At 38.1% G+C, this 26211-nt stretch overlaps 1 protein-coding gene across 1 annotated transcript in view; it reads right to left on the minus strand.

Annotated features, from left to right (window-relative positions):
* The window catches only part of LRAT (lecithin retinol acyltransferase), a 49141-nt gene extending 27170 nt beyond the window's left edge, over positions 1–21971 (minus strand). Inside the window, exon 1 of the mRNA XM_021698817.1 lies at positions 21701–21971. The gene's annotated coding sequence lies outside the window, so the exon portion shown is untranslated. The remainder of the gene's footprint in view (positions 1–21700) is intronic.
* Positions 21972–26211: the final 4240 nt, after the last annotated feature.

Below are 26211 nucleotides of genomic sequence, written 5' to 3' on the forward strand. Positions count from 1 at the left end.
GCTATTGGTGCTAGTTAGTCCAACTGATTAGGGAAATTTTTTAATGAGTACTAAATTGGAATTACACATTAATATTTTAGTCCCCAGTGCAAATGGCTCTTTTTAGGACATGCTACAAATAACAAAGGGGGTAGGATGAGAGGGTGAGGATGAACTGGAAGATCTAGCAACATCCTTAGAGATCAATGAATATATCACATCTGCTTAAATATTTAAAATGTGGGTGGGTTTAGGTGGTGCATGCTTCAAAATAACCATCTCCTATGGAAAGACATATGTGGCCATAAATCTAGAACTGTGCCTGACTCACACACACAAGATTAAACTTGATTTAATGCTGAATATTTAAGGAGCTATTACATTCTTAGGAAATATTCTTTATTACTTTATTCAAATATTGAATATTCACTGAAATAAACTGAAGAGTAATAGAATATATAAGGCTTGCTTTTTCTAAATGCTTCCATTATGATGCAAACTAATTTCTTGGGGGCAAAAGTTTTGTTTTGTTTTGTTTTTAAGACAAAACTAAAAAAATTTAAAAACCTGAAAAATGTAAATTTTCCTAAAATACTTTTATTTAATTACGTAACTATTCATAAATGACATTCACAATTAAAAAACAGCTGACTGAATCTTTCCACCTACATAAAACTAACTTAAAAAGTAAACTTTTAGAAACTAAGACATCTTAACATAATCCTTATAATTCTCATAAATTAAATAAAAATTTTTAACTGTTCCTCTAGTAGCTTTTACTTTCCAGTCTCAAAAATTCATTCTAATACCAATAAAAAACAGACCCCAAATTATACAATTTAATAATTTAAGGTATTTTTAAATGCCCCAAAACAACTCTCAAAAAAAAGTAGTTTTAATGATTTCCTTTACTAAAGATATTTTCTTATTGAGAAAGATGTTCTGAAAAAAAAAGGTATTCTGTTTACTACTAAATACTAGCTTATAAATTGATATGGAAAATCTGAAAAAGTGATCCAAGGGTCACAAATATTTATTGAGCATCTGCTATGCACTTAGTGCCCAGAACGAAAGAATATAAGGACATAATAGAGGGAGAACAAAACATACTCCCTCTCCTTCAAGGAGCTGATGGTGCCAGAAAGGGTCTCCAACAACATTAATACAAGATAAACAGACACATGCCAAAGCAAAGCAGGAAGGGGATTAAAGGGTAAAAGTGGAGATTTTTTCTGCTTGGGAGAATTAAAGACAGTTCATAGGGTTAGAATCACTTGAGCTAGGGTTTATAAGGGTAATAGGAATATTTGGTTGTGAAAAGGTGGACAGGAAGAAGAGCAAGTTGATGGAAATACTGAGATCCAAGACATGGAGTTGGGAAAGCAGAGATTGTATATTGGGAATGGTAAAGTCTAAGCTCTTTAGTGTGTCAAAGAGGCCCTCCATTTCCTGACTAAAGCTCCCATCCTCAGACTCATCTGTTCCTATTCCCTACTTGCAAATTCTCTCTGTTCCCTGAGCTTGGAATGCCCTTTCTCCCATTCTCTCTACTACACTGTAGGTAGTCTATTAAGTATGCAATAGCATTCTGTCTAAAAAAACAATGTACATACCTTAATTAAAAAATAATTTATTGCTAAAAATTGCTAACCATCATCTGAGCTTTCAATGAATCCTAATCTTTTTGCTGGTGGAGGGCCTTGGCTTGATGTTGATGGCTGTCGACTGATCAAGGTGGTGGCTGCTGAAGGTCAGGGTGGCTGTGGCACTTTCTTAAAATAAGACAACAATGAAGTCTACCACATGTATTGACTCTTCCTTTCACGAACCATTTCTCTGTAGCTTGCGATGATGTTTGATAGCATTTTACCCACAGTAGAACCTCTTTCAAAATTGGATCAGCTCTCTCAAACCCTACCCCCGCTTTATCAACTAAATTTACATAATATTCTAACTCCTTTATTGTCATTTCAATAATCTTCACAGCCTCTTCACCAGGAGTAGATTCCATCTGAAAAAACCATTTTCTTTGCTCATCTATAAGAAGTAACTCACCTGTGAAAGTTTGATCATGAGCTTGCAGCAATTCAGTCCCATCTTCAGGCTCCACATCTAATTCTAGTTCTCTCACTATTCCCACCACATCTGCAGTGACTTCCTCCACTAAAGTCTTGAACTCCTCTAAGTCATCCATGAGAACTGTAATCAACTTCTTCCAAAGTCCTCATAATGTTGATATTTTTGACCTCTTCCCATGAATCACAAATGTGTTCAATGGCATCTAAAATGGTCAGTCTTTTCCAGAAGGTGTTAGTTTACTTTGCCCAGATCCATCAGAGGAGTCACTATCTATGACAGCTACAGCTTTATAAAATGTATTTCTTAAATGTTAAGACTTAAAAGTCTAATACTCCTTGCTCCATGGGCTACATAATGGAAGTTGTGTTAGCAGGCATGAGAACATTAATCTCATTGTTCATCAGATCTCCTAGGTGACCAGGTGCATTGTCAATGAGCAATTAAAGCACTTTTTTCTGAACAATGGGTCTCAACAGTGGGCTTAAAATATTCAGTCAACCATGTTGTAAACAGATGTGCTGTCATCCAGATTTGGTTGTTCCATTGTAGAGCACAGGCAGAGTAAATTTAGTATAATTCTTAAGGGTTCCAGGCATTTCAGAATGGCAAATGAGCATTGGCTTCAACTTAACATCACCAGCTGCATTAGCCCCTAACAAGAGAGTCAGCCTGTCCTTCGAAGCTTTGAAGCCAGGCACTGACTTCTTCTTTCTAGCTCTAAAAGTCTTAGATGGAATCTTCTTCTAATAGAAATCTGTTCCATTTACACTGAAAATCTATTGTTTAGGGGCACCTGAGTGGCTCAGTCATTAGGCATCTGCCTTCGGCTCAGGTCATGATCCTAGGGTCCTGGGATCGAGCCTCACATCGGGCTCCCTGCTCCGCGGGGAGCCTGCTTCTCCCTCTCCCATTCCCTCTGCTTGTGTTCCCTCTCTCGCTGTCTCTCTCTGTAAAATAAATAAATAAAATCTTTAAAAAAACAAAAAAGAAAATCTATCGTTTAGTGAGGCCACCTTCATGAATTATCTTAGCTGGATCTTCTGGAGAACTTGCTACAGCTTCTCCATCAGCACCTGCTGCTTCATCTTGGACTTCATGTCATAGAGCTGGCTTCTTTCCTTAAACCTCATGAACCAACCTTTGCTGGCTTCCAACATTTCCTCTGCAGCTTCCTCATCTTTCTTAGCCTTCATAGAATTGAAAAAAGTTAGGGCCTTGCCCTGGATTAGGCTTTGGCTTAATGGAATGTTGTAGCTGGTTTGATCTTCTATCCAGACCACTCAAACTTTCTCCATATCAGCAATAAGACTGTTTCCCTTTCTTATCATTCATGTATTCCCTGGGGTATCACTTTTAATTTCCTTCAAGAACTTCTCCTTTGCCTTCACAACTCAGTCAACTGTTTGGCACAGGAGGCCTAACTTTCAGCCTATCTTGGCTTTTGATATGCCTTCCTCACTAAGCTGAATCATTTCTAGCTTTTGATTTAAAGTGAGAGGCAGGCAACTCTTCTTTTCACGTGAACACTTAGAGGTCATTGTAGGGTTGTTAATCGGCCTAGTTTCAACACTGCTGTGTCTCAGGGAAGAAAGAGGCCCAAGGAGAGGAAGAAAGACAGGGTAATGGCAGTCAGAACACACACAACATTTATTAAGTTTGTTGTCTTATATGGGCACGGTCTGTGATACCCCAACACGATTACAATGGTAACGTCAAAGATCACTGATCACAGATCTCCCTAACAAATATAACATTAATGAAAAAGTTTGAAATATTGCAAGCATTACCAAAATGTGACACAGAAACACAAAGTGAGCATGTGGTCTTGGAAAAATGGCACCCACAGACTTGCTGGACACAGGGTTGCTACAAACGTTCAATTTGTAAAAAACGCAATATCTGCAAAGTGCAAGAAAGTACAGCACAGTAAAACAAGGTATGCCTGTAAAAGGGAATATTTAAAATCTTTGAGGGAGACTTACCAGACTCATTGGATTTAGTGACTGTGGAAGGGTCAGTGAATACTGAGGTTTGTAACTTGGGTAAGTAGGAAAATGCTAGTATCATTGACATTGATAGGAAAGAAACTAGAAGGTACTGGCTTGGAAGAAGAGAAGGCAGATTCACTCAAAAGGTATTTGTGTAGTACCTACTCTGTGCTAAGCACCAGCCCAGGCCCCGGACCACAGATATGAAAGACACCATCTATTTTCTAAGGAACCTCAAGTCTTCACTCACTCATCAGTTTCCTTACTATCCAATTAACATTTCTGAAGCACATATTAGGGCAAAATTAAATAAGAAACCATCCTTGTCTTCAAGGAGTTCCTAGGTTGGTAGGGAAGACAGTCACCTATAAAAATGATCACCAAATTTAAAGTGCTGTAAAAGAAACACACCAGAATGTTTTAGATTTTATTATTTTAAATTTAGAGAGTGGTAGTGGACCAGCCAGGTGGAATTATCTGTCAGGTAACTAATAGTCTGGCCTGAAGTTGAAGAGTGGCATTATGACTAGGAATGTTGGTAGATTTGAGGATCATTCACTTGGTTGCGAAGAAGGCCAACGACTCTGAGTAGAGGGTGGCTGACACCTGCATTCAGTGTATGGCAAAGGGAGGAGGAAAAGGAGCTCCAAAGACGGGATAGCCAGAGTCCTGGACATATACAAGTAGGGGAAATACGGAAATACTAAAAGGGAGTGCAGGAAAATGAAGACCCTCATCTTGTGTGGCTGGCCCTACTCTTATTGGGACCAATCAAGTGGCAAGCTGAAGAAAAGTGGGGAGTAATGATCTTTAATAAGTGATTTATCAAGGATCTAATTCTGTAAAGAAATCCAAGGAATTTGAAGAGTGAGTGGTCTGGCAACTGGCCATTGAAGTAACCTTCAGGAGAGCAGAATTAGGAGAGTGGAAATTACCTTATGAGGGTTTTAGGAGCCAGTGGATGGTAAAGAAATAGAACCAGTGAGTGCTTAAAATGCTTTATAGACACTGGGCCCTATGTGGAAGAAATGAAGTGGAATGTTAATTTAAGGGGTAAGTAGTAGGTTTAAGAGTTCTGTCTTTGCTTTTATTTGATCTTTGGGACAGAAAAACTCAAGTACTTTTCTAAGGCGAGGAAAGGACTGGCAAGGCATTAAAGATGCAAGAGACAGAGACAGAGTTGGGGATGGGGTGGGGTGTGAGGGGATGGGAAGGGACCGAAGGCTTGGATGGAGCTGTTGTGATCCTTGGAAAGGAGGTGAAAAATTCCTTTTTCTGAGGGGGCAGGAAGGAGAACAGGGTGGGCACAGAGAGAGGAGTAAAGGGAAGAAGGAGGGAATTTGAGTAAGTTTTTGTTGAGTGAAGAGTCTGAGGAAACAAGAAGATGAACTGAGGGTGGTAACTGAGTGGTTTTGAGAAGAACAGAAATAGTTTGGGACAGTCACTAGTGGAAATGCAGCTGGGAGTCAACTAGAGATCACTCACTACAAGTATTGTCAGTCCTGCATGTGTTGTGGGAATTTTGTGCAGGACTGTTGTGTGCATTGTAGGAAGCTTAGCATCACTGACTTCCATCCATTCAATGCCAGGATTGCTCCCCTGTCATTGTGATAACCAAGGAAATAACCCGATTCTTTTCTAAATGCCCTGGGTTGAGAATCACTTAGCCTGACACTGCAGCAGAATCAAATCACACTAGTATATGGCTTTCCCAAGTAACACTTAGGAACCTGAGATCAGAGGTCAGTAGTTTTAAAAGCTTTGACAAGGAGACAGTGAAAGAAATGTTACTAGATTATTTTCCTCCATTGGTTGAGAATGTTTATATCATCCCTAATCCAACCTCAGTAGATTTGGTTCCAGTAAGAGCAATTGCTAAAGACATATAGCATTTTAAAGCCAAGTACAGTTGCACAGGAGATTATTGCCGATTCAGAGACATTTTTATAGGCAATGTATGTCTAAATCCTGATCCAAAGTCTGGGGTTTTATAAGCCTGGCCCTTGGCCCAGAATGTAGGGGTAAGGAGGAACTGGAGTAAAAGTCCCATGAAGGAGGCTAGGCTAAAAGGAAATCAGAGGACTTAGCTTCTGAGCGAGCTTCTGCTGAGGTCTCTGGGCAGAGCAATACTGTCCCACATAAACATGGCTCAGGTCCTGGGAGTTTGAAGACACAGCTGCTGATTTGCCTCAGTAGTCTTAGAAATACCAACACAGTAGCAAAGCTGTCTATGGAAGACTTGTACCTGTCCAGACAGAGAAAAGGCAAGTTAAATATAGCTAATCAAAATAATTGACAGGAACTGATACATAGTACTATTTCAGAGCTAGAACTCAGCTTATCTGGCTGTCTTCTGTTCCTTAAGAAATTCTCAGTATATCTTGCTAACTTCTCTGATCATGACCACAAGCTTCCCTGGGGAAGGCTAAGCTATTGGGTTGCAACCTGTTAATACTTTGGCCCTACTGTGACTCCATTCTACTGAGTCATGGCCTTCAATTAAACCTTGCCTGAATGATTCCTCAGGTGGCAATCCCAGCCCATTTCAAACACTCCCACTCAAAACACTGATGGTGATCTGTCTGGTTTTGGTCCCTGCCTGTTTTCCCAAAACTCTTGCATAAACCTTCTAACTGCAATGCCCTGCCTTCTAAACTTGTTTATCAAAGTATAGTGGCACTGATAATCTCCAAGAGCTATTGATCTCACATATCCAAACATCTAAAATAGGTCAAAGGTGGAGGCACCTGGGAGGCTCAGTTGGTTAAATGCCAGACTCTTGATCTCAGCTCAGGTTTTGATCTCAGGGTTTTCAATTCAAGCCCCACATTGGGCCCCATGCCAAGCGTGGAACCTACTTAAAAAAAATAATAATAAAATAAAAAGGGTCAAACCTTTTCATAAGACCCACGCAAAGTTGGAAGGAGTGACAAATGGCTTTATTTGGGGGTGAAGGAGTGCCAAAAATAATGTAGAGCCTCACTGTTGCTTTTAGTCAGTCATAAAACACCAATGAATCAAAATAAAGAATGTGTTTAAGTAGGAACATATACCAAAATCAAAGATGACAGAAAAGATTATTTATATAGTAGTAGGAGCTTCTATTATACCACCTTTAGCTTTGATTGTCCTGATTGTTGATTTGGGGTGGTAAATAAATACATCTAATTATGTATTGCAATCCTCTGGTCTTAGACTGTTAAGGTATATGAATTTCTAAAAGTCCGCTATCAGAAAATGAATAGAAGTTGGGGGGAGGTGCAAGATGGCAGAGAAGTAGGAGACCTAAATTTCGTCTGGTCCCAGGAATACAGCTAGATAGGGACCAAACCATTCAGAATACCTACAGACTTAACAGGAGATCGAAGAAAAGAATAGTAGCAACTCTCTGAACAGAAAAGTGACCACTTTCTGGAAGGCAGAACGTGTGGAGAAGTGAATCCAAGGCGATATTCAGGAAGATAGATGGGGGGGAGGGGGCCTCCATCACCCACTACCGGCAAGTGATAGAGCAGTGGAGCACAAAATCGGAACTTTTAGAAGTCGGCTCCGCTGAGGGACGTCGCTCCAGTGGCTAGGCAGGAGGTAGAACCCTCGCTGGGACAGTGTGGTCTCAGGACCCTTGGGGTCACAGAAAGACCGGGAGTGCCTGAGTGTGGCAGAGCTCCCAGGTTTTTGAGCAGGGAAGCCGGCTGCAGAGACGGAGCCGAGGAATGGGCTTTCAGCTCGGGGTTGCCATCAACTGTGATCCCCGGCACAGGCAGTGTGGTGGAGACCAGGGAGACGGGAGTGATTGACTGCTTTTCTCTGGGGGTCACTGAGGAGTGGGGCCCCAAGATCCCAGATCCGGAGCGGAGATTGGGAGGCTGTCATTTTCACTCTCGGCCTCCAAAGCTGTACAGAAAGCTTTCAGGGAACAAAAGCTCCCAAGACCAAACCCAAGCAGATTACTTAGCCTGGACCAAGCAAGGGCAGGGCAATTCCGCCTCCAGCAAAGACATTTGAGAATCACGGCAACAGGCCCCTCTCCCAGAAGATCAGCAAGAACAGTCTGCCAAGACCAAGTTTACCAATCAAGGAGAACAGCAGAATGCCAGCCCTAGGGGAATACACACATAGAATTCATGGCTTTTTCCCCATGATTCCTTAGTCTTTCAAAGTTAATTTTTAAAATTTTCTTTATTTTTTTTTTCTATTTTTTTAGTTGAATTTTTCTTCTTTCCTTTTTCAACCAGCATCTTATCAATTCCTTTTTAAAAATTTTTTTTAGGGGCACCTGGGTGGCTCAGTCATTAAGTGTCTGCCTTCGGCTCGGGTCATGATCCCAGGGTCCTGGGATCGAGCCCCGCGTCAGGCTCCCTGCTCCGTGGGAAGCCTGCTTCTCCCTCTCTTACTCATCCTGCTTGTGTTCCCTCTCTCGCTGTCTCTCTCTCTCTGTCAAATAATTGAATAAAAATCTTTAAAAAATTTTTTTTCTTTTAATTTTTCATTTTTACAGTCATATTCTATCTCTTCATTGTATTTAACCTTATTATTTGTATATATATAATTTTTTCTTTCTTTAAAATTTTGGGATACAGTTTCTTCTAACAGACCAAAATATACCCTAAATCTAGTGTATGCCATTGTTCTAGTCACCTGCCTGATAACATTCTCTCTTTTTTAAAATTTTTTCATTCTTTTTTCAACCAACTTCTTATCAATTCCTTTTTAAAAATCTTTTTAAATTCTCATCTTTACAGGCATATTCTATCCCTTCATAGTATTTAACCTTACTTTTGTGTATATATAAGTTTTTCTTTCTTTTAAAATTTTGGGAGGCAATTTCTTCTTTTTTTTTTTTTCTAAAGATTTTATTTGTTTATTTGACAGAGAGACACAGTGAGAGAGGGAACACAAGCAGGGGGAGTGGGAGAGAGAGAAGCAAACTTCCCACTGAGCAGGAAGTCTGATGTGGGGCTCGATCCCAGGACCCTGGGATCATGACCTGAGCCAAAGGCAGACGCTTAACGACTGAGCCACCCAGGCACCCCAAGGGAGGCAATTTCTTCTAAGAGACAAAAATACACCCACAATCTAGTGTGTGGCTCTGTTCTATTCACCAGCCTGATCATATTCTTTTTTTCACCCTTCCTTCCACTCCCCCCTCCCCCCCGGTTTCGAGTCTCTTCTGATTTGTTTATTGTATATTTTCTGGGGTTGTGTTACCCTTTAGCAATTTTTTTAGTGTTTTGTTCTCGCATTCATCTATTCTCCTCTGGACAAAATGACAAGACAGAAAAACTCACCTCAAAAAAAAAGAACAAGAGGCAGTACCGACTGCCAGGGACCTAATCAATACAGACATTAGTAAGATGTCGGAACTAGAGTTCAGAATGACGATTATAAAGATACTAGCTGGGCTTGAAAAAAACATATAAGGTACTAGAGAATCCTTTTCTGGAGAAATAAAAGAACTAAAATCTAACCAAGTTGAAATCAAAAAGGCTATTAATGAGGTGCAATAAAAAATGGAGGCTCTAACTGCTAGGATGAATGAGGCAGAAGAGAGAATTAGTGATATAGAAGACCAAATGATGGAGAATAAAGAAGCTGAGAAAAAGAGAGATAAACAACTACTGGATCACGAGGGGAGAATTTGAGAGATAAGTGAAACCACAAAGTGAAACAACATTAGAATAATTGGGATCCCAGAAGAAGAAGAAAGAAAGAGGGAGGCAGAAGGTTTATTGGAGCGAATTATAGCAGAGCACTTCCCTAATTTGGGGAAGGAAACAGGAATCAAAATCCAGGAGGCACAGAGAATCCCCCTCAAAATCAATAAAAATAGGTCAACACCCTGACATCTAATAGTAAAACTCACGAGTCTCAGAGACAAAGAGAAAATCCTGAAAGCAGCTTGGGCAAGAGGTCTGTAACCTACAACAGTAGGAACATTAGATTGGCAGCAGACCTATCCACAGAGACCTGGCAGGCCAGAAAGGACTGGCATAATTCAGAGCACTAAATGAGAAAAATATGCAGCCAAGAATACTATATCCAGCTAGGCTGTCATTGAAAATAGAAGGAGAGATAAAAAGCTTCCAGGACAAACAAAAACTAAAGGAATTTGCAAACACCAAACCAGATCTACAAGAAATATTGAAAGGGGTACTTTAAGCAAAGAGAAAACCTAAAAGTAACACAGACCAGAAAGGAACAGAGACAATATACAGTAACAGTCACCTTACAGGCAATACAATGGCACTAAATTGATATCTTTCAATAGTGGCCCTTAATGGAAATGGGCTAAATGCCCCAATCAAAAGACACAGGGTATCAGACTGGATAAAAAAACAAGACCCATCGATATGCTATCTGCAAGAGACTCATTTTAGACCCAAAGACACCCCCAGATTGAAAGTGAGGGGGTGGAAAACCATTTATCATGCTAATGGACACCAAATGAAAGCTGGGGTGGCAATCCTTATATCAGACAAATTAGATTTTAAACCAAAGACTGTAATAAGAGATGAGGAAGGACACTATATCCTACTTAAAGGGTCTATCTAACAAGAAGATCTAACAATTGTAAATATCTATGCCCCTAACACGGGAGCAGCCAACTATATAAGCCAATTGATAACAAAATCAAAGAAACACATCAACAATAATACAATAATAGTAGGGGACTTTAACACCCCCCTCACTGAAATGGACAGATCATCTAAGCAAAAGAGCAACAAAGAAATAAAGACTTTAAATGACACACTGGACCAGATGGACTTCACAGATATATTCAGAACATTCCATCCCAAAGCAACAGAATACACATTCTTCTCTAGTGCCCATGGAACATCCTCTGGAATAGATCACATCCTAGGTCACAAGTCAGGTCTCAACCAGTACCAAAAGATTGGGATCATTCCCTGCATATTTTTGGACCACAATGCTTTGAAAGTAGAACTCAATCACAAGAGGAAAGCTGGAAAGAACTCAAATACATGGAGATTAAAGAGCATCCTACTAAAGAATGAATGGGCCAACCAGGAAATTAAAGAAGAATTAAAAAAATTCATGGTGGGGCACCTGGGTGGCTCAGTTGGTTAAGCAACTGCCTTCGGCTCAGGTCATGATCCTGGAGTCCCGGGATCGAGTCCCGCATCGGGCTCCCTGCTCAGTGAGGAGCCTGCTTCTCCCTCTGGCCCTCCCCCCTCTCATGTACTCTCTCTCATTCTTGCTCTCTCAAATAAATAAATAAAATCTTTAAAAAAAAAATTCATGGAAACAAATGAAAACGAAAACACAACTGTTCAAAATCTTTGGGATGCAGCAAAGGCAGTCCTAAGAGGAAAGTATATAGCAATACAAGCCTTTCTCAAGAAACAAGAAAGGTCTCAAATACACAACCTAACCCTACACCTAAAGGAGCTGGAGAAAGAACAGCAAATAAAGCCTAAGCCCAACAGGAGAAGAGAAATAATAAAGATCAGAGCAGAAATCAATGAAATAGAAACCAAAAGGACAGTAGAACAGATCAATGAAACTAGGAGCTGGTTCTTTGAAAGAATTAATAAGATTGATAAACCCCTGGCCAGACTTATCAAAAAGAAAAGAGAAAGGACCCAAATAAATAAAATCATGAATGAAAGCAGAGAGATCACAACCAACATCAAAGAAATACAAACAATTATAAGAACATATTATGAGCAACTATATGCCAGCAAATTAGATAATCTGGAAGAAATGGATGCATTCCTAGAGATGTATCAACTACCAAAACTGAACCAGGAAGAAATAGAAAACCTGAACAGACCTATAACCACTAAGGAAATGGAAGCAGTCATCAAAAATCTCCCAAAAACAAAAGCCCAGGGCCAGATGGCTTCCCAGGGGAATTCTACCAAACATTTCAAGAAGAATTAATACCTATTCTTCTGAAACTGTTCCAAAAAATAGAAATGGAAAGAAAACTTCCAAACTCGTTTTATGAGGCCACCATTACCTTGATCCCCAAACCAAAGACCCCATCAAAAAGGAGAATTACAGACCAATATCCTTGATGAACATGGATGCAAAAATTCTCACCAAAATACTAGCCAATAGGATCCAACAGTACATTAAAAGGATTATTTACCACGACCAAGTGGGATTCATTCCTGGGCTGCAAGTTTGGTTCAAAATCCGCAAATCAATCAACATGATACAATACATTAATAAAAGAACAAGAACCATATGATCCTCTCAATAGATGCAGAAAAAGCATTTGACAAAATGAAGCATCCTTTCTTGGTTAAAACTCTTCAGAGTGTAGGGATAGAGGGTACATACCTCAATATTATAAAAGCCATCTATGAAAAACCCACAGCGAGTATCATTCTCAATGGGGAAAAACTGAGAGCTTTCCCCCTAAGGTCAGGAACACGGCAGGGATGTCCACTATCACCACTGCTATTCAACAGAGTATTAGAAGTCCTAGCCACGGAAATAAGACAACAAAAAGAAATAAAAGGCATCCAAATCAGCAAAGAAGACGTGAAACTCTCACTGTTTGCAGATGATATGATACTTTATGTGGAAAACCTAAAAGACTCTACCCCAAAACTGCTAGAACTCATACAGGAATTCAGTAAAGAGGTAGGATATAAAATCAATGCACAGTAATCAGTTGCATTTCTATACACCGCTCAGCTCAGTGCAAAGTCTGCCTGTCCCTGTCCCTCCCTCTGCCCCTCCCCCTGCCCTCTCTCTAAATAAATAAATAAAATCTTAAAAAGAAAATAGATTTGACACCCAGGAAATATCTAAAAGGCTACTATTTCTATCAAGTTCTTCCCTAGCCATGTCACAGACCTCTCCCCCATCTCTAGATTTAGTGTTTGGATCACCCAATTTAGCCTATGTCAAAGGGTCTCATATTGACTTCTAGGTACTCCAAATCCTGTCAGTTTAACAAGTGGACAAGGAGTGTCAATTTAGTAAGACTATTAGTTCACTTTGAATGATGACAATCATGTATTCTGCTTTTTTGTTATTGTTATCTCCTATAATGTGGGCAAAAGATAAAGGTCCCAGAATCAAAATAAAAGCTATTGATCTGCTATTTCAAAATTAATATCCTTAACTACTTGTAAGCCCCAGATATATACATGGTAATCTAATCACTTAAATTGAATCATACTTTATTACTGAATTTCCTTCCGGTTGTTCTTTATGCAGAATATGTTGGAAGTAATCTTGACCACTTGAGCAGATAGATATATTTTTAAGTATGGGTAGTAGAGAGGTGCTGTGTTATGATGTCTATTTTTATACAAAATATCACTTAAATAAACACATATGCTAAAGATTGATCAAGATGACTAGTTGATTTGAAGTATCTTAATCTGATTCTGTAGGGATATTGTATAGTAGGTGGGGATGGGAGTAGTAGAGTTTGTGAGGGATTCACTGGGCATATTGTTGCCATTGAAGTGAATCACCTGGTGGTGAATGTCGTTCTCACTGCTTTGGCCATGTCCAGAGTTTCTCTATTTTAGTTTGCCATATTTAAGTATGTCTAATTTAGGCCGTGACTAATATTGCATGGGACACATTTATACTAAAAATTATTCACTGTTTAGGGGCGCCTGGGTGGCTCAGATGGTTAAGCGTCTGCCTTCTGCTCAGGTTATGATCTGTAGGTCCTGGGATTGAGCCCCACGTCTGGCTCCCAGCTCAGCGGGGAGTCTGCATCTCACTCTGCCTCTCACCCTACTTGTGCTTTCTCTGTGTCTCTCTTTCTCTCTCACAAATGAATAAAATCTGAAAAAAAATTATTCACTGCTTATCTGAAATTCAAGTTTAACAAGGCATTCCATATTTTATCTGGCAACTCTACCCTGATTATCTCAAGGGGTATTATGAAATTCTAAGAAAATTTATTTCGTTTAATTTTCGAAACTAGGCATACGCCTTATAACTTCAACTTGCGAAGGGTGGACAGAAGATCAATGTAAAAGCAAAGGAAGGATATTAGGATACTACTAACTTTAAAAGATTATACATTTCAGAAGTCAAGGAACTTGGCTAGCATGCTCACTGTTCTATTCCTGTGCACAACTGATGTTCTAGGGAATAGAAGGTGCTAAATATTTTTTGATGGCAGATATAAATAAATGTCTCCATTTATTTTGAGAATGTAAACTCTTTTATCATCAGGAATAAAAAGCTGATTAATCCATTTCTTTTAGTAACCTCATCTCAAAGAGCTCAAATAAATACAACAGGTAACAGTGAAAGTGAAGTATAGAAACCGGCTGTGGCTATAATCCAGATAGCCTGCCAAGTATAGACAGAGTGTCAATGGAGTCATTGTTTGTAAGATTTCAGATATAGGCATCTTTAACAGTAATGTGCACATTTACATTACAAACTCACTCAACAATAGAGATTTAGGTCCACTCTGATTTTTATATATTAGTTTTACTAAGGGACAATGATTTTATAGTCTACTTAAAGGCATTTATTTAAAAATATTCTAATTATTTGTGGGATTTCAGTAAAGAGACGAGTCAATGGCATTCAATGTGGTTAAAAGGAAAAGAACTAGGAAAATCCTTCTACGGAGGAGAGTATCCAGCAATTTCTAGAGAGGAAAAATGTAGAAAGGAGTTTTGCAAGTGAAGAGATATTCTTTAAAAATACATAAACAAAGGAAATATATATGAGTAAGGAAAAGCAGAAATATGGTGATAATAATGAAGTATTGTACTGTTGAGAGAACATTAGGGAAAAGAAGATTGAAAGGGAGCTCTTGGCAAAAGGCCAATTCATAGAATATGTGCATTATAATACTATAAAATAGGAGTGGATTTTTCTGGCCTCAACAATTTTTAAAATATGTATTTTTTGCAAAGATTAATTATTATATTGAGAGCCACAGCTTTTTTGAAGCATACAGTTTGATTTGTATTGTCATTAAGTAAAAGCTATAAAGCACTGAAGGACCTAATATAACTTAACCACTACAGTAAATGAAACCTTATTTAATTGTTTAAATCCAAGTGAAAACTGACTAAATGACTGAATCAAGTTTAGAGACATGAAAAATGGTCTTTATAAGCAAAGATACCCATTTTTGAAGAGATTGTCCCCACTTGTTGTAATAGGCCAGACGCTCTAAGTGATATGTCAGCAAGCTACTTGGTAGATCTACCAATGGAAGAAAATTGAAAAGATATATTAAAAAAAAAATTAAAACATGTCGTATGGAATGTGGTGGTTCTGACATGGAAGTTACATAGAACAGCTTAGTTGGTCAAAATTAGATAATCCCTTTGTGGAGGAATCTTAGCACTCTCGGTTGGATAGTCTGTGTGTTTCTTTAGACCTCTAAGAACACTTAACCTTTATGAGGCATAAATATATGTTTTGCTTAAAAATTTTCCAATTTTTATGTAAAACCGATAATAAAAATGAGAGTAGGTGACAATGTTAGTTGAATTGTTAAAAAATTTCAACTGAGTAAATTTGAAGATCTAATTGGCTTTATTCAGTGATTCATGAATTGAGCAGCAGCCCATCTAGCAAGAAAGGAGCTCTAAGGGACTGTACAAAATGGAGGATTTTATAGGAACAAAGAAGGCAGGACAAGGGTGTTAAAAGAATGGATTATTTCAGGCAAGGTTACTTTCCTTTAGGGGAAGGCAGAGGTCTTATCAAGGAGGTTACCCCACTAATGCTGATGATCAGGAACTTCCAGACTGACTGATTTAAAATTCCACTCCCGGGAAAGGCTAAAACTGCAATTAGATTAGGTGTTAAGTCCTGGTGGGGCTTAGCAAAAGTGACTGCATTTTGAGCCTATTGTTTCCTTTTTAAATTAATTTAAATTAATTAATTAATTAGTTAGTTTATTTTAAACACCAGCATTTTTACAGAAAAGGTAAGACTCTTAGCCCTGGGCAGAGAGGAGTCTCTGTGAGGCTCAGTCTGGGTTTCTATTGTCCTTCCACTCTCCAAGCTCTGCTGGTTGACTTCTATGGGTGTCCCTGCGGCTTTGGTCCTAATTCAGTTGCCTTGGAATGATGTGTTTTTGCATCAGGTCCCCACAAATACAGAATGCACACTGACTCAAAATGGATTTTAGTCCCTTAAGTGCTAACTTCAAGGGAGGCTTTGTATCCCCTCACTTTTCAGAGTCCTGCCAGGGACAGAAGCTGAGCTAGACACCCCAGAGTCTCCGTGTTTCCTCTTCCCTGTGGTCATGAGTGTCTGTGCTGCTTGTTATGTAGTTTTTGTGATTGTGAGGTTTTTGTTTTTATTTTTTTGTTTTTTGTTTTGTTTCAAGTTTTTACTTAAATTCTAGTTAACATATAATATAATATTGCTTTCAGGAATAGAATTTAGTGATTCATCACTTACATATAACACCCAGTGCTCATCACAAGTGCCCTCCTTAATACCCATCACCAATTTAGCCCATCCCCCCATTCACCTCCCCTCCAGCAACTGTTTGTTCTTTATAGTTAAGAGTCTCTTATGGTTTGCCTCCCTCTTATTTTTTTCTTCCTTCCACATGTTCATCTATTTTGTTTCTTAAATTCCACTTATAAGTGAAATCCTATGGTATTTGTCTTTCTCTGTCTGACTTATTTTGCTTCATATGATGCATTCTAGCTCTAGCCACATCATTGTGAAGGGCAAGATTTTGGGGGTTTTTTTGATGCCTGAGTAATAGTCGTGTGTGTGTGTGTGTGTGTGTGTGCATGCGTGTGTACCACATCTTCTTTATCCATTCATCCGTCAATGGACATTTGGGCTCTTTCCATAATTTGGCTATTGTTGATAATGCTGCTGTAAACATTGGGGTGTATGTGCCCCTTTGAATCAGTATTTTTGTATCCTTTGGAAAAATACCTAGTAGTGCAACAGCTGGGTCATAGGACAGTACTATTTTTAACATTTTGAGGAAACTCCATACTGTTTTCCAGAGTGGCTGCACCAGTTTGCATTCCCACCAACAGTGTAAGAGGGTTCCCCTTTCTTCATATCCTCACCAACATCTGTTGTTTCCTGTGTGTTAATTTTAGCCATTCTGACAGGCATGAGGTGATATCTCATCGTAGTTTTGATTTGTATTTCCCTGATGATGAGTGATGTTGAGTGTCTTTTCATGTGTATGTTAGCCATCTGGATGTCTTCTTTGGAAAAATGTCTATTCATGGCTTCTGCCCATTTCTTAACTAGATTATTTGTTTTTGGGGGGTGTTGAGTTTGATAAGTTCTTTATAGACTTTGGATATTAACCCTTTATCAGATATGTCATTTGCAAATATCTTCTCCCATTCTGTAGGTTGCCTCTTTGTTTTGTTGATTATTTTCTTTCCTGTGCAGAAGTTTTCTTTCTTGATGGAGTCCCAATAGTTTATTTTTGCTTTTGTTTCCCTTGCTTCCTGTGATGTGTCTAGTAAGAAGTTGCTACAGGTGAGGTCAAAGAGGTTGCTGCCTGTGTTCTCCTCTAAGATTTTTATGGTTTCCTATATCACATTTAGGTCTTTAATCCGTTTTGAATTTTTTTTTTTGTATGGTGTAAAAAAGTGGCCCAGTTTCATTTCTTTGCATGTGGCTGTTCAGTTTTTCTAACACCATTTGCTAAAAAGACTGTGTTTTTTTCATTGATAATTCTTTCCTGCTTTGTCAAAGATTAGTTGACCATTGAGTTGTGGCTCTATTTCCGGGTTTTCTATTCTGTTCCACTGATCTATACGTCTGTTTTTGTGCCAGTACCATACTGTCTTGATCACTACAGCTTTGTAATATAGCTTGAAGTCCAGAATTCTGATGTTTCCAGCTTTGCTTTGCTTTTTCATGGTTGCTTTGGCTATTTGCGGTCTTTGGTGGTTTCATACAAATTTAAGGATTATTTGTTTTAGCTCTGTGAAAAATGCTGGTGGTATTTTGATAGGGGTTGCATTAAATGTGTAGATTGCTTTGGGTAGTATAGACATTCTAATAATATTTGGTCTTCTAATCCACAAGCATGGAAAGTTTTTCTATTTCTTTGTGTCATCTTCAATTTCTTTCATGAGTGTTGTATAGTTTTTAGAGTACAGTCCTTTTACCTCTTTGGTTAGGTTATTCCTAGGTATCTTATGGTTTTTGGTGCAATTGTAAATGGGATCGACTCTTTGATTTCTCTTTCTGCTGCTTCATTATTGGTGTATAGAAATGGAATGGATTTCATTACGTTGATTTTGTATCCTGTGACTGTTGAACTTACATATCAGTTCTAGCAATTTTTTTGTGAAGTCTTTCAGTTTTCTACATAGAGTATCATGTCATCTACGAATAGTGAAATTTTGACTTCTTCCTTACCAATTTGGATGGCTTTTATTTCTTTTTGTTGTCTGATTGGTGAAGCTAGGACTTGCAGTACTGTGCTAAATAACAATGATGAGAGATGACATCCCTGTCTTGCTCTTGACTGTAAAGGAAAAGCTCTTAGTTTCACCCTATTGAGGATGATATTAGCTGTGGGTCTTTTGTATATGGCCTTTATGATGTTGAGGTATGCTCCCTCTATCCCTACTTTGTTGAGGGTTTTTATCAAGAATGGATGCTGCACTTTGTCATATGCTTTTTCTGCAATCTACTGAGAGGATCATATATGGTTCTTATCCTTTCTTTTATTAATATGGTGTATCATGTTGATTGATTTGCAAATCTTAAACCACCCTTGCAGCCCAGGAATAAATTCCACTTGATTGTGGTGAATAATTCTTTTAATGTACTGTTGGATTCGATTTGCCAGTATCTTGTTGAGAATTTTTGCATCCATGTTCATCAGGGATATCGGCCTATAATTCTCCTTTTTAGTGGGGTCTTCATCTAGTTTTGGGATCAGAGTAATCCTAGCCTTGTAGAATGAGTTTGGAAGTTTTCCTTCCATTTCTATTTTTTGGAACAGTTCAAGAAGAATAGGTATTAGTTCTTCTTTTAAATGTTTGGTAGAATTCCCCTGGGAAGCCATTTAAGTCCTAGATTTTTGTTTGTTGGGAGATTTTTGATTACTGCTTCAGTTTCTTTGCTGGGTATGGGTCTTTTCAAATTTTCTATTTCTCTCTGTTTCAGTTTTGGTAGTTTATGTTTCTAGGAATTTGTCCATTTCTTCCAATTGCCCAATTTGTTGACACATAATTTTTCATAATATTCTCATAATTGTTTGTATTTCTGTGGTGTTGGTTGTGATCACTCCTCTTTCATTCGTGATTTTATTTATTTAGGTCCTTTCTCCTTTTCTTTTTGATAACACTGGCTTATCAGTATTATAAGGGGTTTATCAGTTTTATTAATTCTTTCAAAGAACCAGCTCCTGGTTTCATTGATCTATTCTACTGTGTTTTTTTGTTTGTTTATTTCTGTATCATTTATTTCTGCTCAAATCTTTATTATTTCCCTTTTTCTGCTGGCTTTAGGCTTTACTTGCTGTTCCTTTTCTAGTTCCTTTAGGTGTAAGGTTAGGTTGTGTATGTGAAGTTTCAAAGAAGTCTTGCTTCTTGAGGTAGGGCTGTATTACTATATATTTCCCTCTTATGACCACTTTTGTTGCTTCCCAAGGGTTTGGACTGGGCCTATTGTTTTCTTTCTAATAAGATATTTGTGCCATTCTAAATGAATGTACTTATATAATTGCTAAAAAGTTAAATATCTACAGCCCCAGTTAGCAAATGGGAAGCAGAATATTTCAGTTTTTCTTTTTATGATGTTGTGGGAATAATAACTCTTTGTTTAGACTCTAAACCTACACCTCATTTTCATGGGAAACCAAAATTTTATAGACCCTCACTAAGGTCAAACAGCATTTAATTTAATGCAGGGAATCATGCAATACAGTTCACCAAGATAAAGGTAAAGAATAACAAAACCAGTAAGACCTCCTTAAAATGAATTAGTAAGAAAACCATTCCAACAAGTGGGGAAAAATATCCTCAATTTTGAATTATCCTTAAAGCAAATTTCGTAAACATACAAAAATTAAAACTGGGCCAAGTAGCACATGGGCAGTTATAAGGTAAACCCTTTGAATATGTAGGAAGTCCTCACTTTGCACATTTCCAATATGCACGAAATTTGGTTACCAAGATTTAGGTGATTAACACCAGTTCCCCAACAACACAGTTCCAATTTCAGTTACCATGATACGTCAACTGGGTATAATTAAATAAGTATTCATTTCACTCACACATGGCAAAGTATGTAGTTGTGTTGCCTCCTTATCTCCCAGGACGTTATGCAAAAATGGATCCTTGAGAGAATTGGCCAAGAAAGATTAAAGTGTAGTAAAGAAACCATAACTGAGAGCAGGGGAAGTAAAATTGAATCAACTGTAAATGGAATTTCAGAACAGAGAGCTGACAGTGAGAAAGTTAACACTGTGGATGTATATGTAGCCAGAGGGGATGAGTGAAGGCAAACATATCATCATAAATGGAAAAAGTGATTGTGCCTGAAAGATGGAGAAGTCCCAGAGGAAATGATGCCAGCTAAAAGAAAACCTTCACCCAAAAGGCTTTCTCGGAGATATTTCACAACATTTGAAAGTGCAAAGGATAAAATGTTGGAAGCTGCTCCAAACTTAGAGAGGAGCATAACGAGTCAGAGTAGACTTGTGGATTTATTTTAGTTTCCTGAAGCTAAATCTCTAAAAGGCTGAGAACTTTCCAAAGCTGTCCCTCTCTTTCTGATTCAAATATTCTATTCATGACTGTTTTCCATGACAATAACTATCTTTTGTGTGCTCTTCCTACCTTCCCTAGAGTGTTAGAGCTCCTTCCCTACCAAGGATAAGATCATTTTTCTGAAATGTTATCTCTCCAGCCTTCCACTTGTACGGGCATATCCTTGATTTATGCAATAATAGACTTTACATTCGCTTGGATCCTCTCATTAAGAAAGAGAAGAGAGACCAAGTGGAATTGTAGGCTCACCATTTTCTCCATGAATCTCAGTTCACAGTAGTCCTGCCCTTTACCCCTGGTTTCCCTTTCCTTGGTTTCCATTACCCACAGTCAACCCCACCATCCAGCAGCAGGTGATTCTCCTTTTGATGTACCTTCAGAAGGTCAATAGTATCTCATGCTACATCACAACGCCTATGTCATTCACCTCAGTTCATCTCATCACATAGCATTTTATCATCTCACACCATCACAAGGGTGAGTACAGTACAGTAAGATTTTTGAGAGACCACATTCACATAACTTTTATTACAGTATAGTGTTATAATTATTCTATTTTATTATTATTATTGTTAGTCTCTTACTGTGCCTAATTTATAAGTTAAACTTTCATAGGTATGTAGGTACAGGAAAAAACATAGTATATAAAAGTGTTCAGTACTATTCACAATTTCAGCCATCCAGTGGGGATCTGGGGACTTAAACCCCATGGATAAGGGGGAGACTATTATATTCAGTATTTTTAATGAACTACATCCCCAGCGCTGCCCTGTATGTCACATCCAGTTCTTGCCATGCACTGACCTCAAATAAACCATATTAGTACTTCTTGCCATAATGTCCTACATACTTGTCATGTCATCTTTATAGATACCAAAAAGAAAGAATAAGCAATGAAAAATAGAAAGAACAACAGCTTTGACAGAAAATAGCAGGTAGAGAAAATGAACATACCTTTTAGGTCATCATCTATCTTGGGTAAACTTGGTGAAGCCAATGTGTCCAGTGTAAAAGTGAGATCTTTGTGAAAGGTTTCAACATGTTCTTCATTAATATGGATGGCAATCCGAAAAACATTTTTAAGCCAGGAAATGAGAAAAAAAAAGATTTTATGAATAAGAAAGTCTGTACTTATACTTTCATTTAATTGGAATACTAATTGGTCGGTTCTTTATTCCCTCCTTAGAAGCTCTGTTTTTGAAGTTTTTATGGAGCATGGAGCATACTGCTTTGTCATTCCTTAGTAAAGAAAAAACAACAACAACAACAATGACAAAGAACAAAAACCATATAGCCTTCTTCCAACTTCTCCTCTGTTTCTGGGCAAGCATTTCTCTCTCAGGAGTTCCTGCTTTTGCTTACTGTTGGCGAGGAAGAGAGTGGCAATGAACTTTATCTGGTAGTCTGGGCAGCGTAAGTTGAAGCACGAACAAGTGTGGCCTTGCAGCTGACACTGAAATCAAAGACTCTTTGTTTCTTGGGGATTGAAGACTGACTGCTGCCTCATCAGTACAGTCTCCCTGGAAAAGCATTTCCAGCTTCCTCTCCCTGTCTCTGAGAACTGAATCACGTGTGAGGCACACCCTTTCCCAAGAGCCAGGACCTCACAAAGGAGCTTTCTCTGTCAAAAGCAATGTCAGCCTCATTTTTTTTTTAATCAGGGTGTGGCAAATCTGGCTCACATGCCAAGGTACAGTCAACTCGCAATGTGACAGGAAATCTGGAATAGCATGTCTTAAATTGATTTATATGACTGCATTAGTTCATATGATTACATGAGGGTGGAGCCATGCCTTTTTCTTCTTTATTCCTAATGCAGAGCACAGTCAGTGCCTGCAACATACAAGCTCTCAGTAAATGTTGTATTAAACTTAAGAGTTTTACTTATTTGTTGTTTTCCCAGGCTGCCCTTGCAATTACTCTTGATCCTTTTTGTGACCAATGCAAGTGCTATGAGAACTGGAACTGAGTTGCACAGAGTAGGCAGGCAATAAATATGAGTTGGAATGGTATTCTGTATATATTCCAGGATTATTTTATCTTCAAGCTGTTCCATGTAAACAAATGGCACCCTCGCTCTCCTCCCATCCTGTCCAGCCTGCTTAAAACTGCTGATTAGTTTTTCTCGCTCAAGGTTACTAAGGCAAAAGTAACTGATTGCAGTATGCCACTGTTTTTTTAATATACTGAGGGTTCACAGCTTGCCCATGCTTCCTGCTATTGCAAGTTCTTGGCAAAACCGAGATCTCTGGCAATAGCAGGTTTCACTCATTTTACAAGGTGATCTGGCAAAAATGGATGCAGCCATACTGAATGCTATTCCCACGTACTTACCTACAGGTTTTCATTCAGGGTATGTTCCTTCCAAATGTTAAGAAATACACCAAAGCAGAGGCATTTGAATATTTACTCTGATAAACAATCTTTCAAATATTTCCAGATGGGGACTTCCACTAGCTATGAATCAGCTTATCCATTTCCTTATTTTTTATGACTTCACAGGCCTATGACTAGCAGATTAGTCATCGTGTCTCTTTATTAAGGAGTGAAAAGGAGGCTTTTTAAAATCAAATGATAAATGTGAATTGTAAATCCCTTTTAAAAATTAACTTTATACTCATACCATACATTGGCAGTCCTAGAAACTCCTTATCAATGTGTGATGGTCCAAATTCCCAGTAATTACATAAAAAATCTGCAGACAGCATTGACTGGTGACACTACTCCCTCCTTTTCCATCATGGAACATTCTTTCATTTTCTATGACCAACAGGGCTGGATCATTTTAAGTTTCAATTATATTACGGATAATTGAGAACTTGGCCATATTGCTAAGAATCAGGTTGCCATGAGTACCACCAATGAATTCATCAATGTAAAACCTTATATTGTGCTATTGTATTTTTTTTAAACTCTAAGCAATTGTCTTTTCACAACAGAGGACAATTCAGGAAGATCATGGTCCAGGTGGATTATAAGGGCAAGTCCAGAAACTCCTCCACAGAATATATTTATACTCTGGCTTTTGATAAAGATGAAGTGACTGTAAGAAGCTTATTTTTGGGAAGAGTAAGAGTCTCAAAACTTACACTTGGAGTTCAAGAAGAAAGTAGAAAGGGAAAAGAAATTATTCAGACAGGAAAATAATTATTCATCATTTCTGGAAAGAAGGAAAGAACAAATTCTATGATACAAGAGAACCAATGAATCCCAAACAGGGTAAGAAGGAATGGATGGATACGTACCTAGACATAACATGGTGAAACTGTAGAATACCAAAGACAAAAAGAAGCCAGAAAAGAGAAGAGTCGTTACCATCAAAGGACTGCCAAACTGACAGCTGATTTTTCAGCAGAAATAGTGGAGTAAAGAAGTGCTACAACTTTCGGCCTATAAATAGTCCTCGTAAAATTACCTTTCAGGCATAGGGGAGAAATACAGTCCTTTTTTTAAGACTTTATTTTTTAGGGAAGTTTTAGGTTCACAGTAAAATTGAGCAAAAATCCCAGAGGGTTTCTTTTCTTTCTTTTTTTTTTTAAAGATTTTATTTATTTATTTGACAGAGAGAGATAGCAAGAGCAGGAGCCACAAGAAGGGGGAGTGGGAGAGGGACAGGCCTCCTGTAGAGCAGGGAGCCCGATGTGGGGCTCGATCTCAGGACCCTGGGATCATGACCTGAGCCAAAGGCAGATGCTTAAAGACTGAGCCACCCAGGCACCCTAAACCCAGAGAGTTTCTATATATGCTTTACCCCCACACATACACAGCCTTCCCCACTATCAATATCCTGTACTAGAGTAGTACATTTGTTAAAATCTTCAAACCTACATTGACACATCATTATCACCAAAATTCATAGTTCACGTTAGGGTTCACTCTTGGTGTTGTGCATTTTATGGGTTTGGACAAACATATAATGACATGTATCCATCGTTATAGTATTATATATTATTATATATATAGTATTATATAGAATAGTCTTACTGCCCTAAAAATCCTCTGTACTTTGCTTATTCATCCCTACCCCACACGCCTATGAAGCCCTGGCAACCACAGAGCTTTTTCTGTCCCATAGTTTTGCCTTTGCCAAATGTCATATACTTGGAATCATACAGTATGTATGGCTTCTTTCACATAGCAATATGCATTTAAGTTTCCTCCATGTCTTTTCATGGCTTATTAGCTCATTTCTTCTTAGCACTGAATATTATTTCATTGTTTGACGTACCATAGTTTATTTATCTATTCACCTATTAAAGGATATCTTGGTTGCTTTCAAGTTTCAGCAACTATGAATAAAAGCTACCATAAATATCTGTGTGCAGGATATTATATGTACATAGGTTTTCAGATCATTTGGGCAAATAATCAAGAAACACAATTGTTGATTCATATGGTAAGAGTATGTTTAGTTTGTAAGAAACTGCCAAACTATCTTCTAAAGTGGCTGGTCCATTTTGCATTTCCACCTGCAATGAACGAGAGTTCCTGTTGCAGACATACTCATCAGCATTTAGTGTTGTCAGTGTTCTGGATTTTGGCCATTCTAAGAGGTGTGTAGTGGTATCTCATTGTTTTAATTTGCATTTCCCTAATGACACAATATTGAGCATCTTTTCAAAAGCTCATTTGCCATTTATTTATCTTCTTTGATGAGGTGTCTTTAAGGTCTTTTGGTCATATTTTAACTGGGTTGTTTTATTATTGTTGAGTTTTAATAGTTCATTTTATATTTTGGATAACAATCTAATCAGACAAGTTTTTTGCAAATATTTTCTCTCAGTCTACGGTTTATCTTCCGATTATCTTGACCGTGTCGTCAACAGAAATTTTTAAGTGCAGCTTATCGATTATGTCTTTCATGGACTGTGCCTTTGGTGTTGTATCTAAAAAGTCAACACCATTCCTAAGGTATCTAAGTTTTCTCCTGTTATCTTCTAGGAGTTTTATAGTTTTGTATTTTACATTTAGGTCAATAATCTATTTTGTATTATTTTTTGTGAAGGATATAATGTTTTTCTGTGTTTAGTTCATTTTGTTTGTTTTTTGCATGTGGATATCCAGTTGTTCCAGCACCACTTATTGGAAAGACAATCTTTTCTCCATTGAATTCTTTGCCCCTTTGACCAGGATTAGTTGAGTATATTTGTGTGGGTCTATTTCTGGACTTTCTATTCTGTTTCACTGATCTGTCTATTCTTTCATCAATACCACACTGTTTTGAATACTGTAGCTTTATAGTAAGTCTTGAAGTCCCCAACTTTGTTCTTCTCCTTCAATGTTGCCTTGGCTATTCTGAGTCTTTGGCCTCTCCACTTTAGAATCATTTTGTCTCTATCCACAATATAACTTGCTGGGATTTTGATTGGAACTGTGTTAAATCTATAGAACAAGTTGGGAAGATCTGAGAGCTTGACAATATTGAGTCTTCTTATCCATCAACTAGAATAGCTCTCCATTTATTT

This window comes from Neomonachus schauinslandi, chromosome 2 (genome assembly GCF_002201575.2).
Source record: "Neomonachus schauinslandi chromosome 2, ASM220157v2, whole genome shotgun sequence".
NCBI classification, from domain to species: Eukaryota; Metazoa; Chordata; class Mammalia; order Carnivora; family Phocidae; genus Neomonachus; species Neomonachus schauinslandi.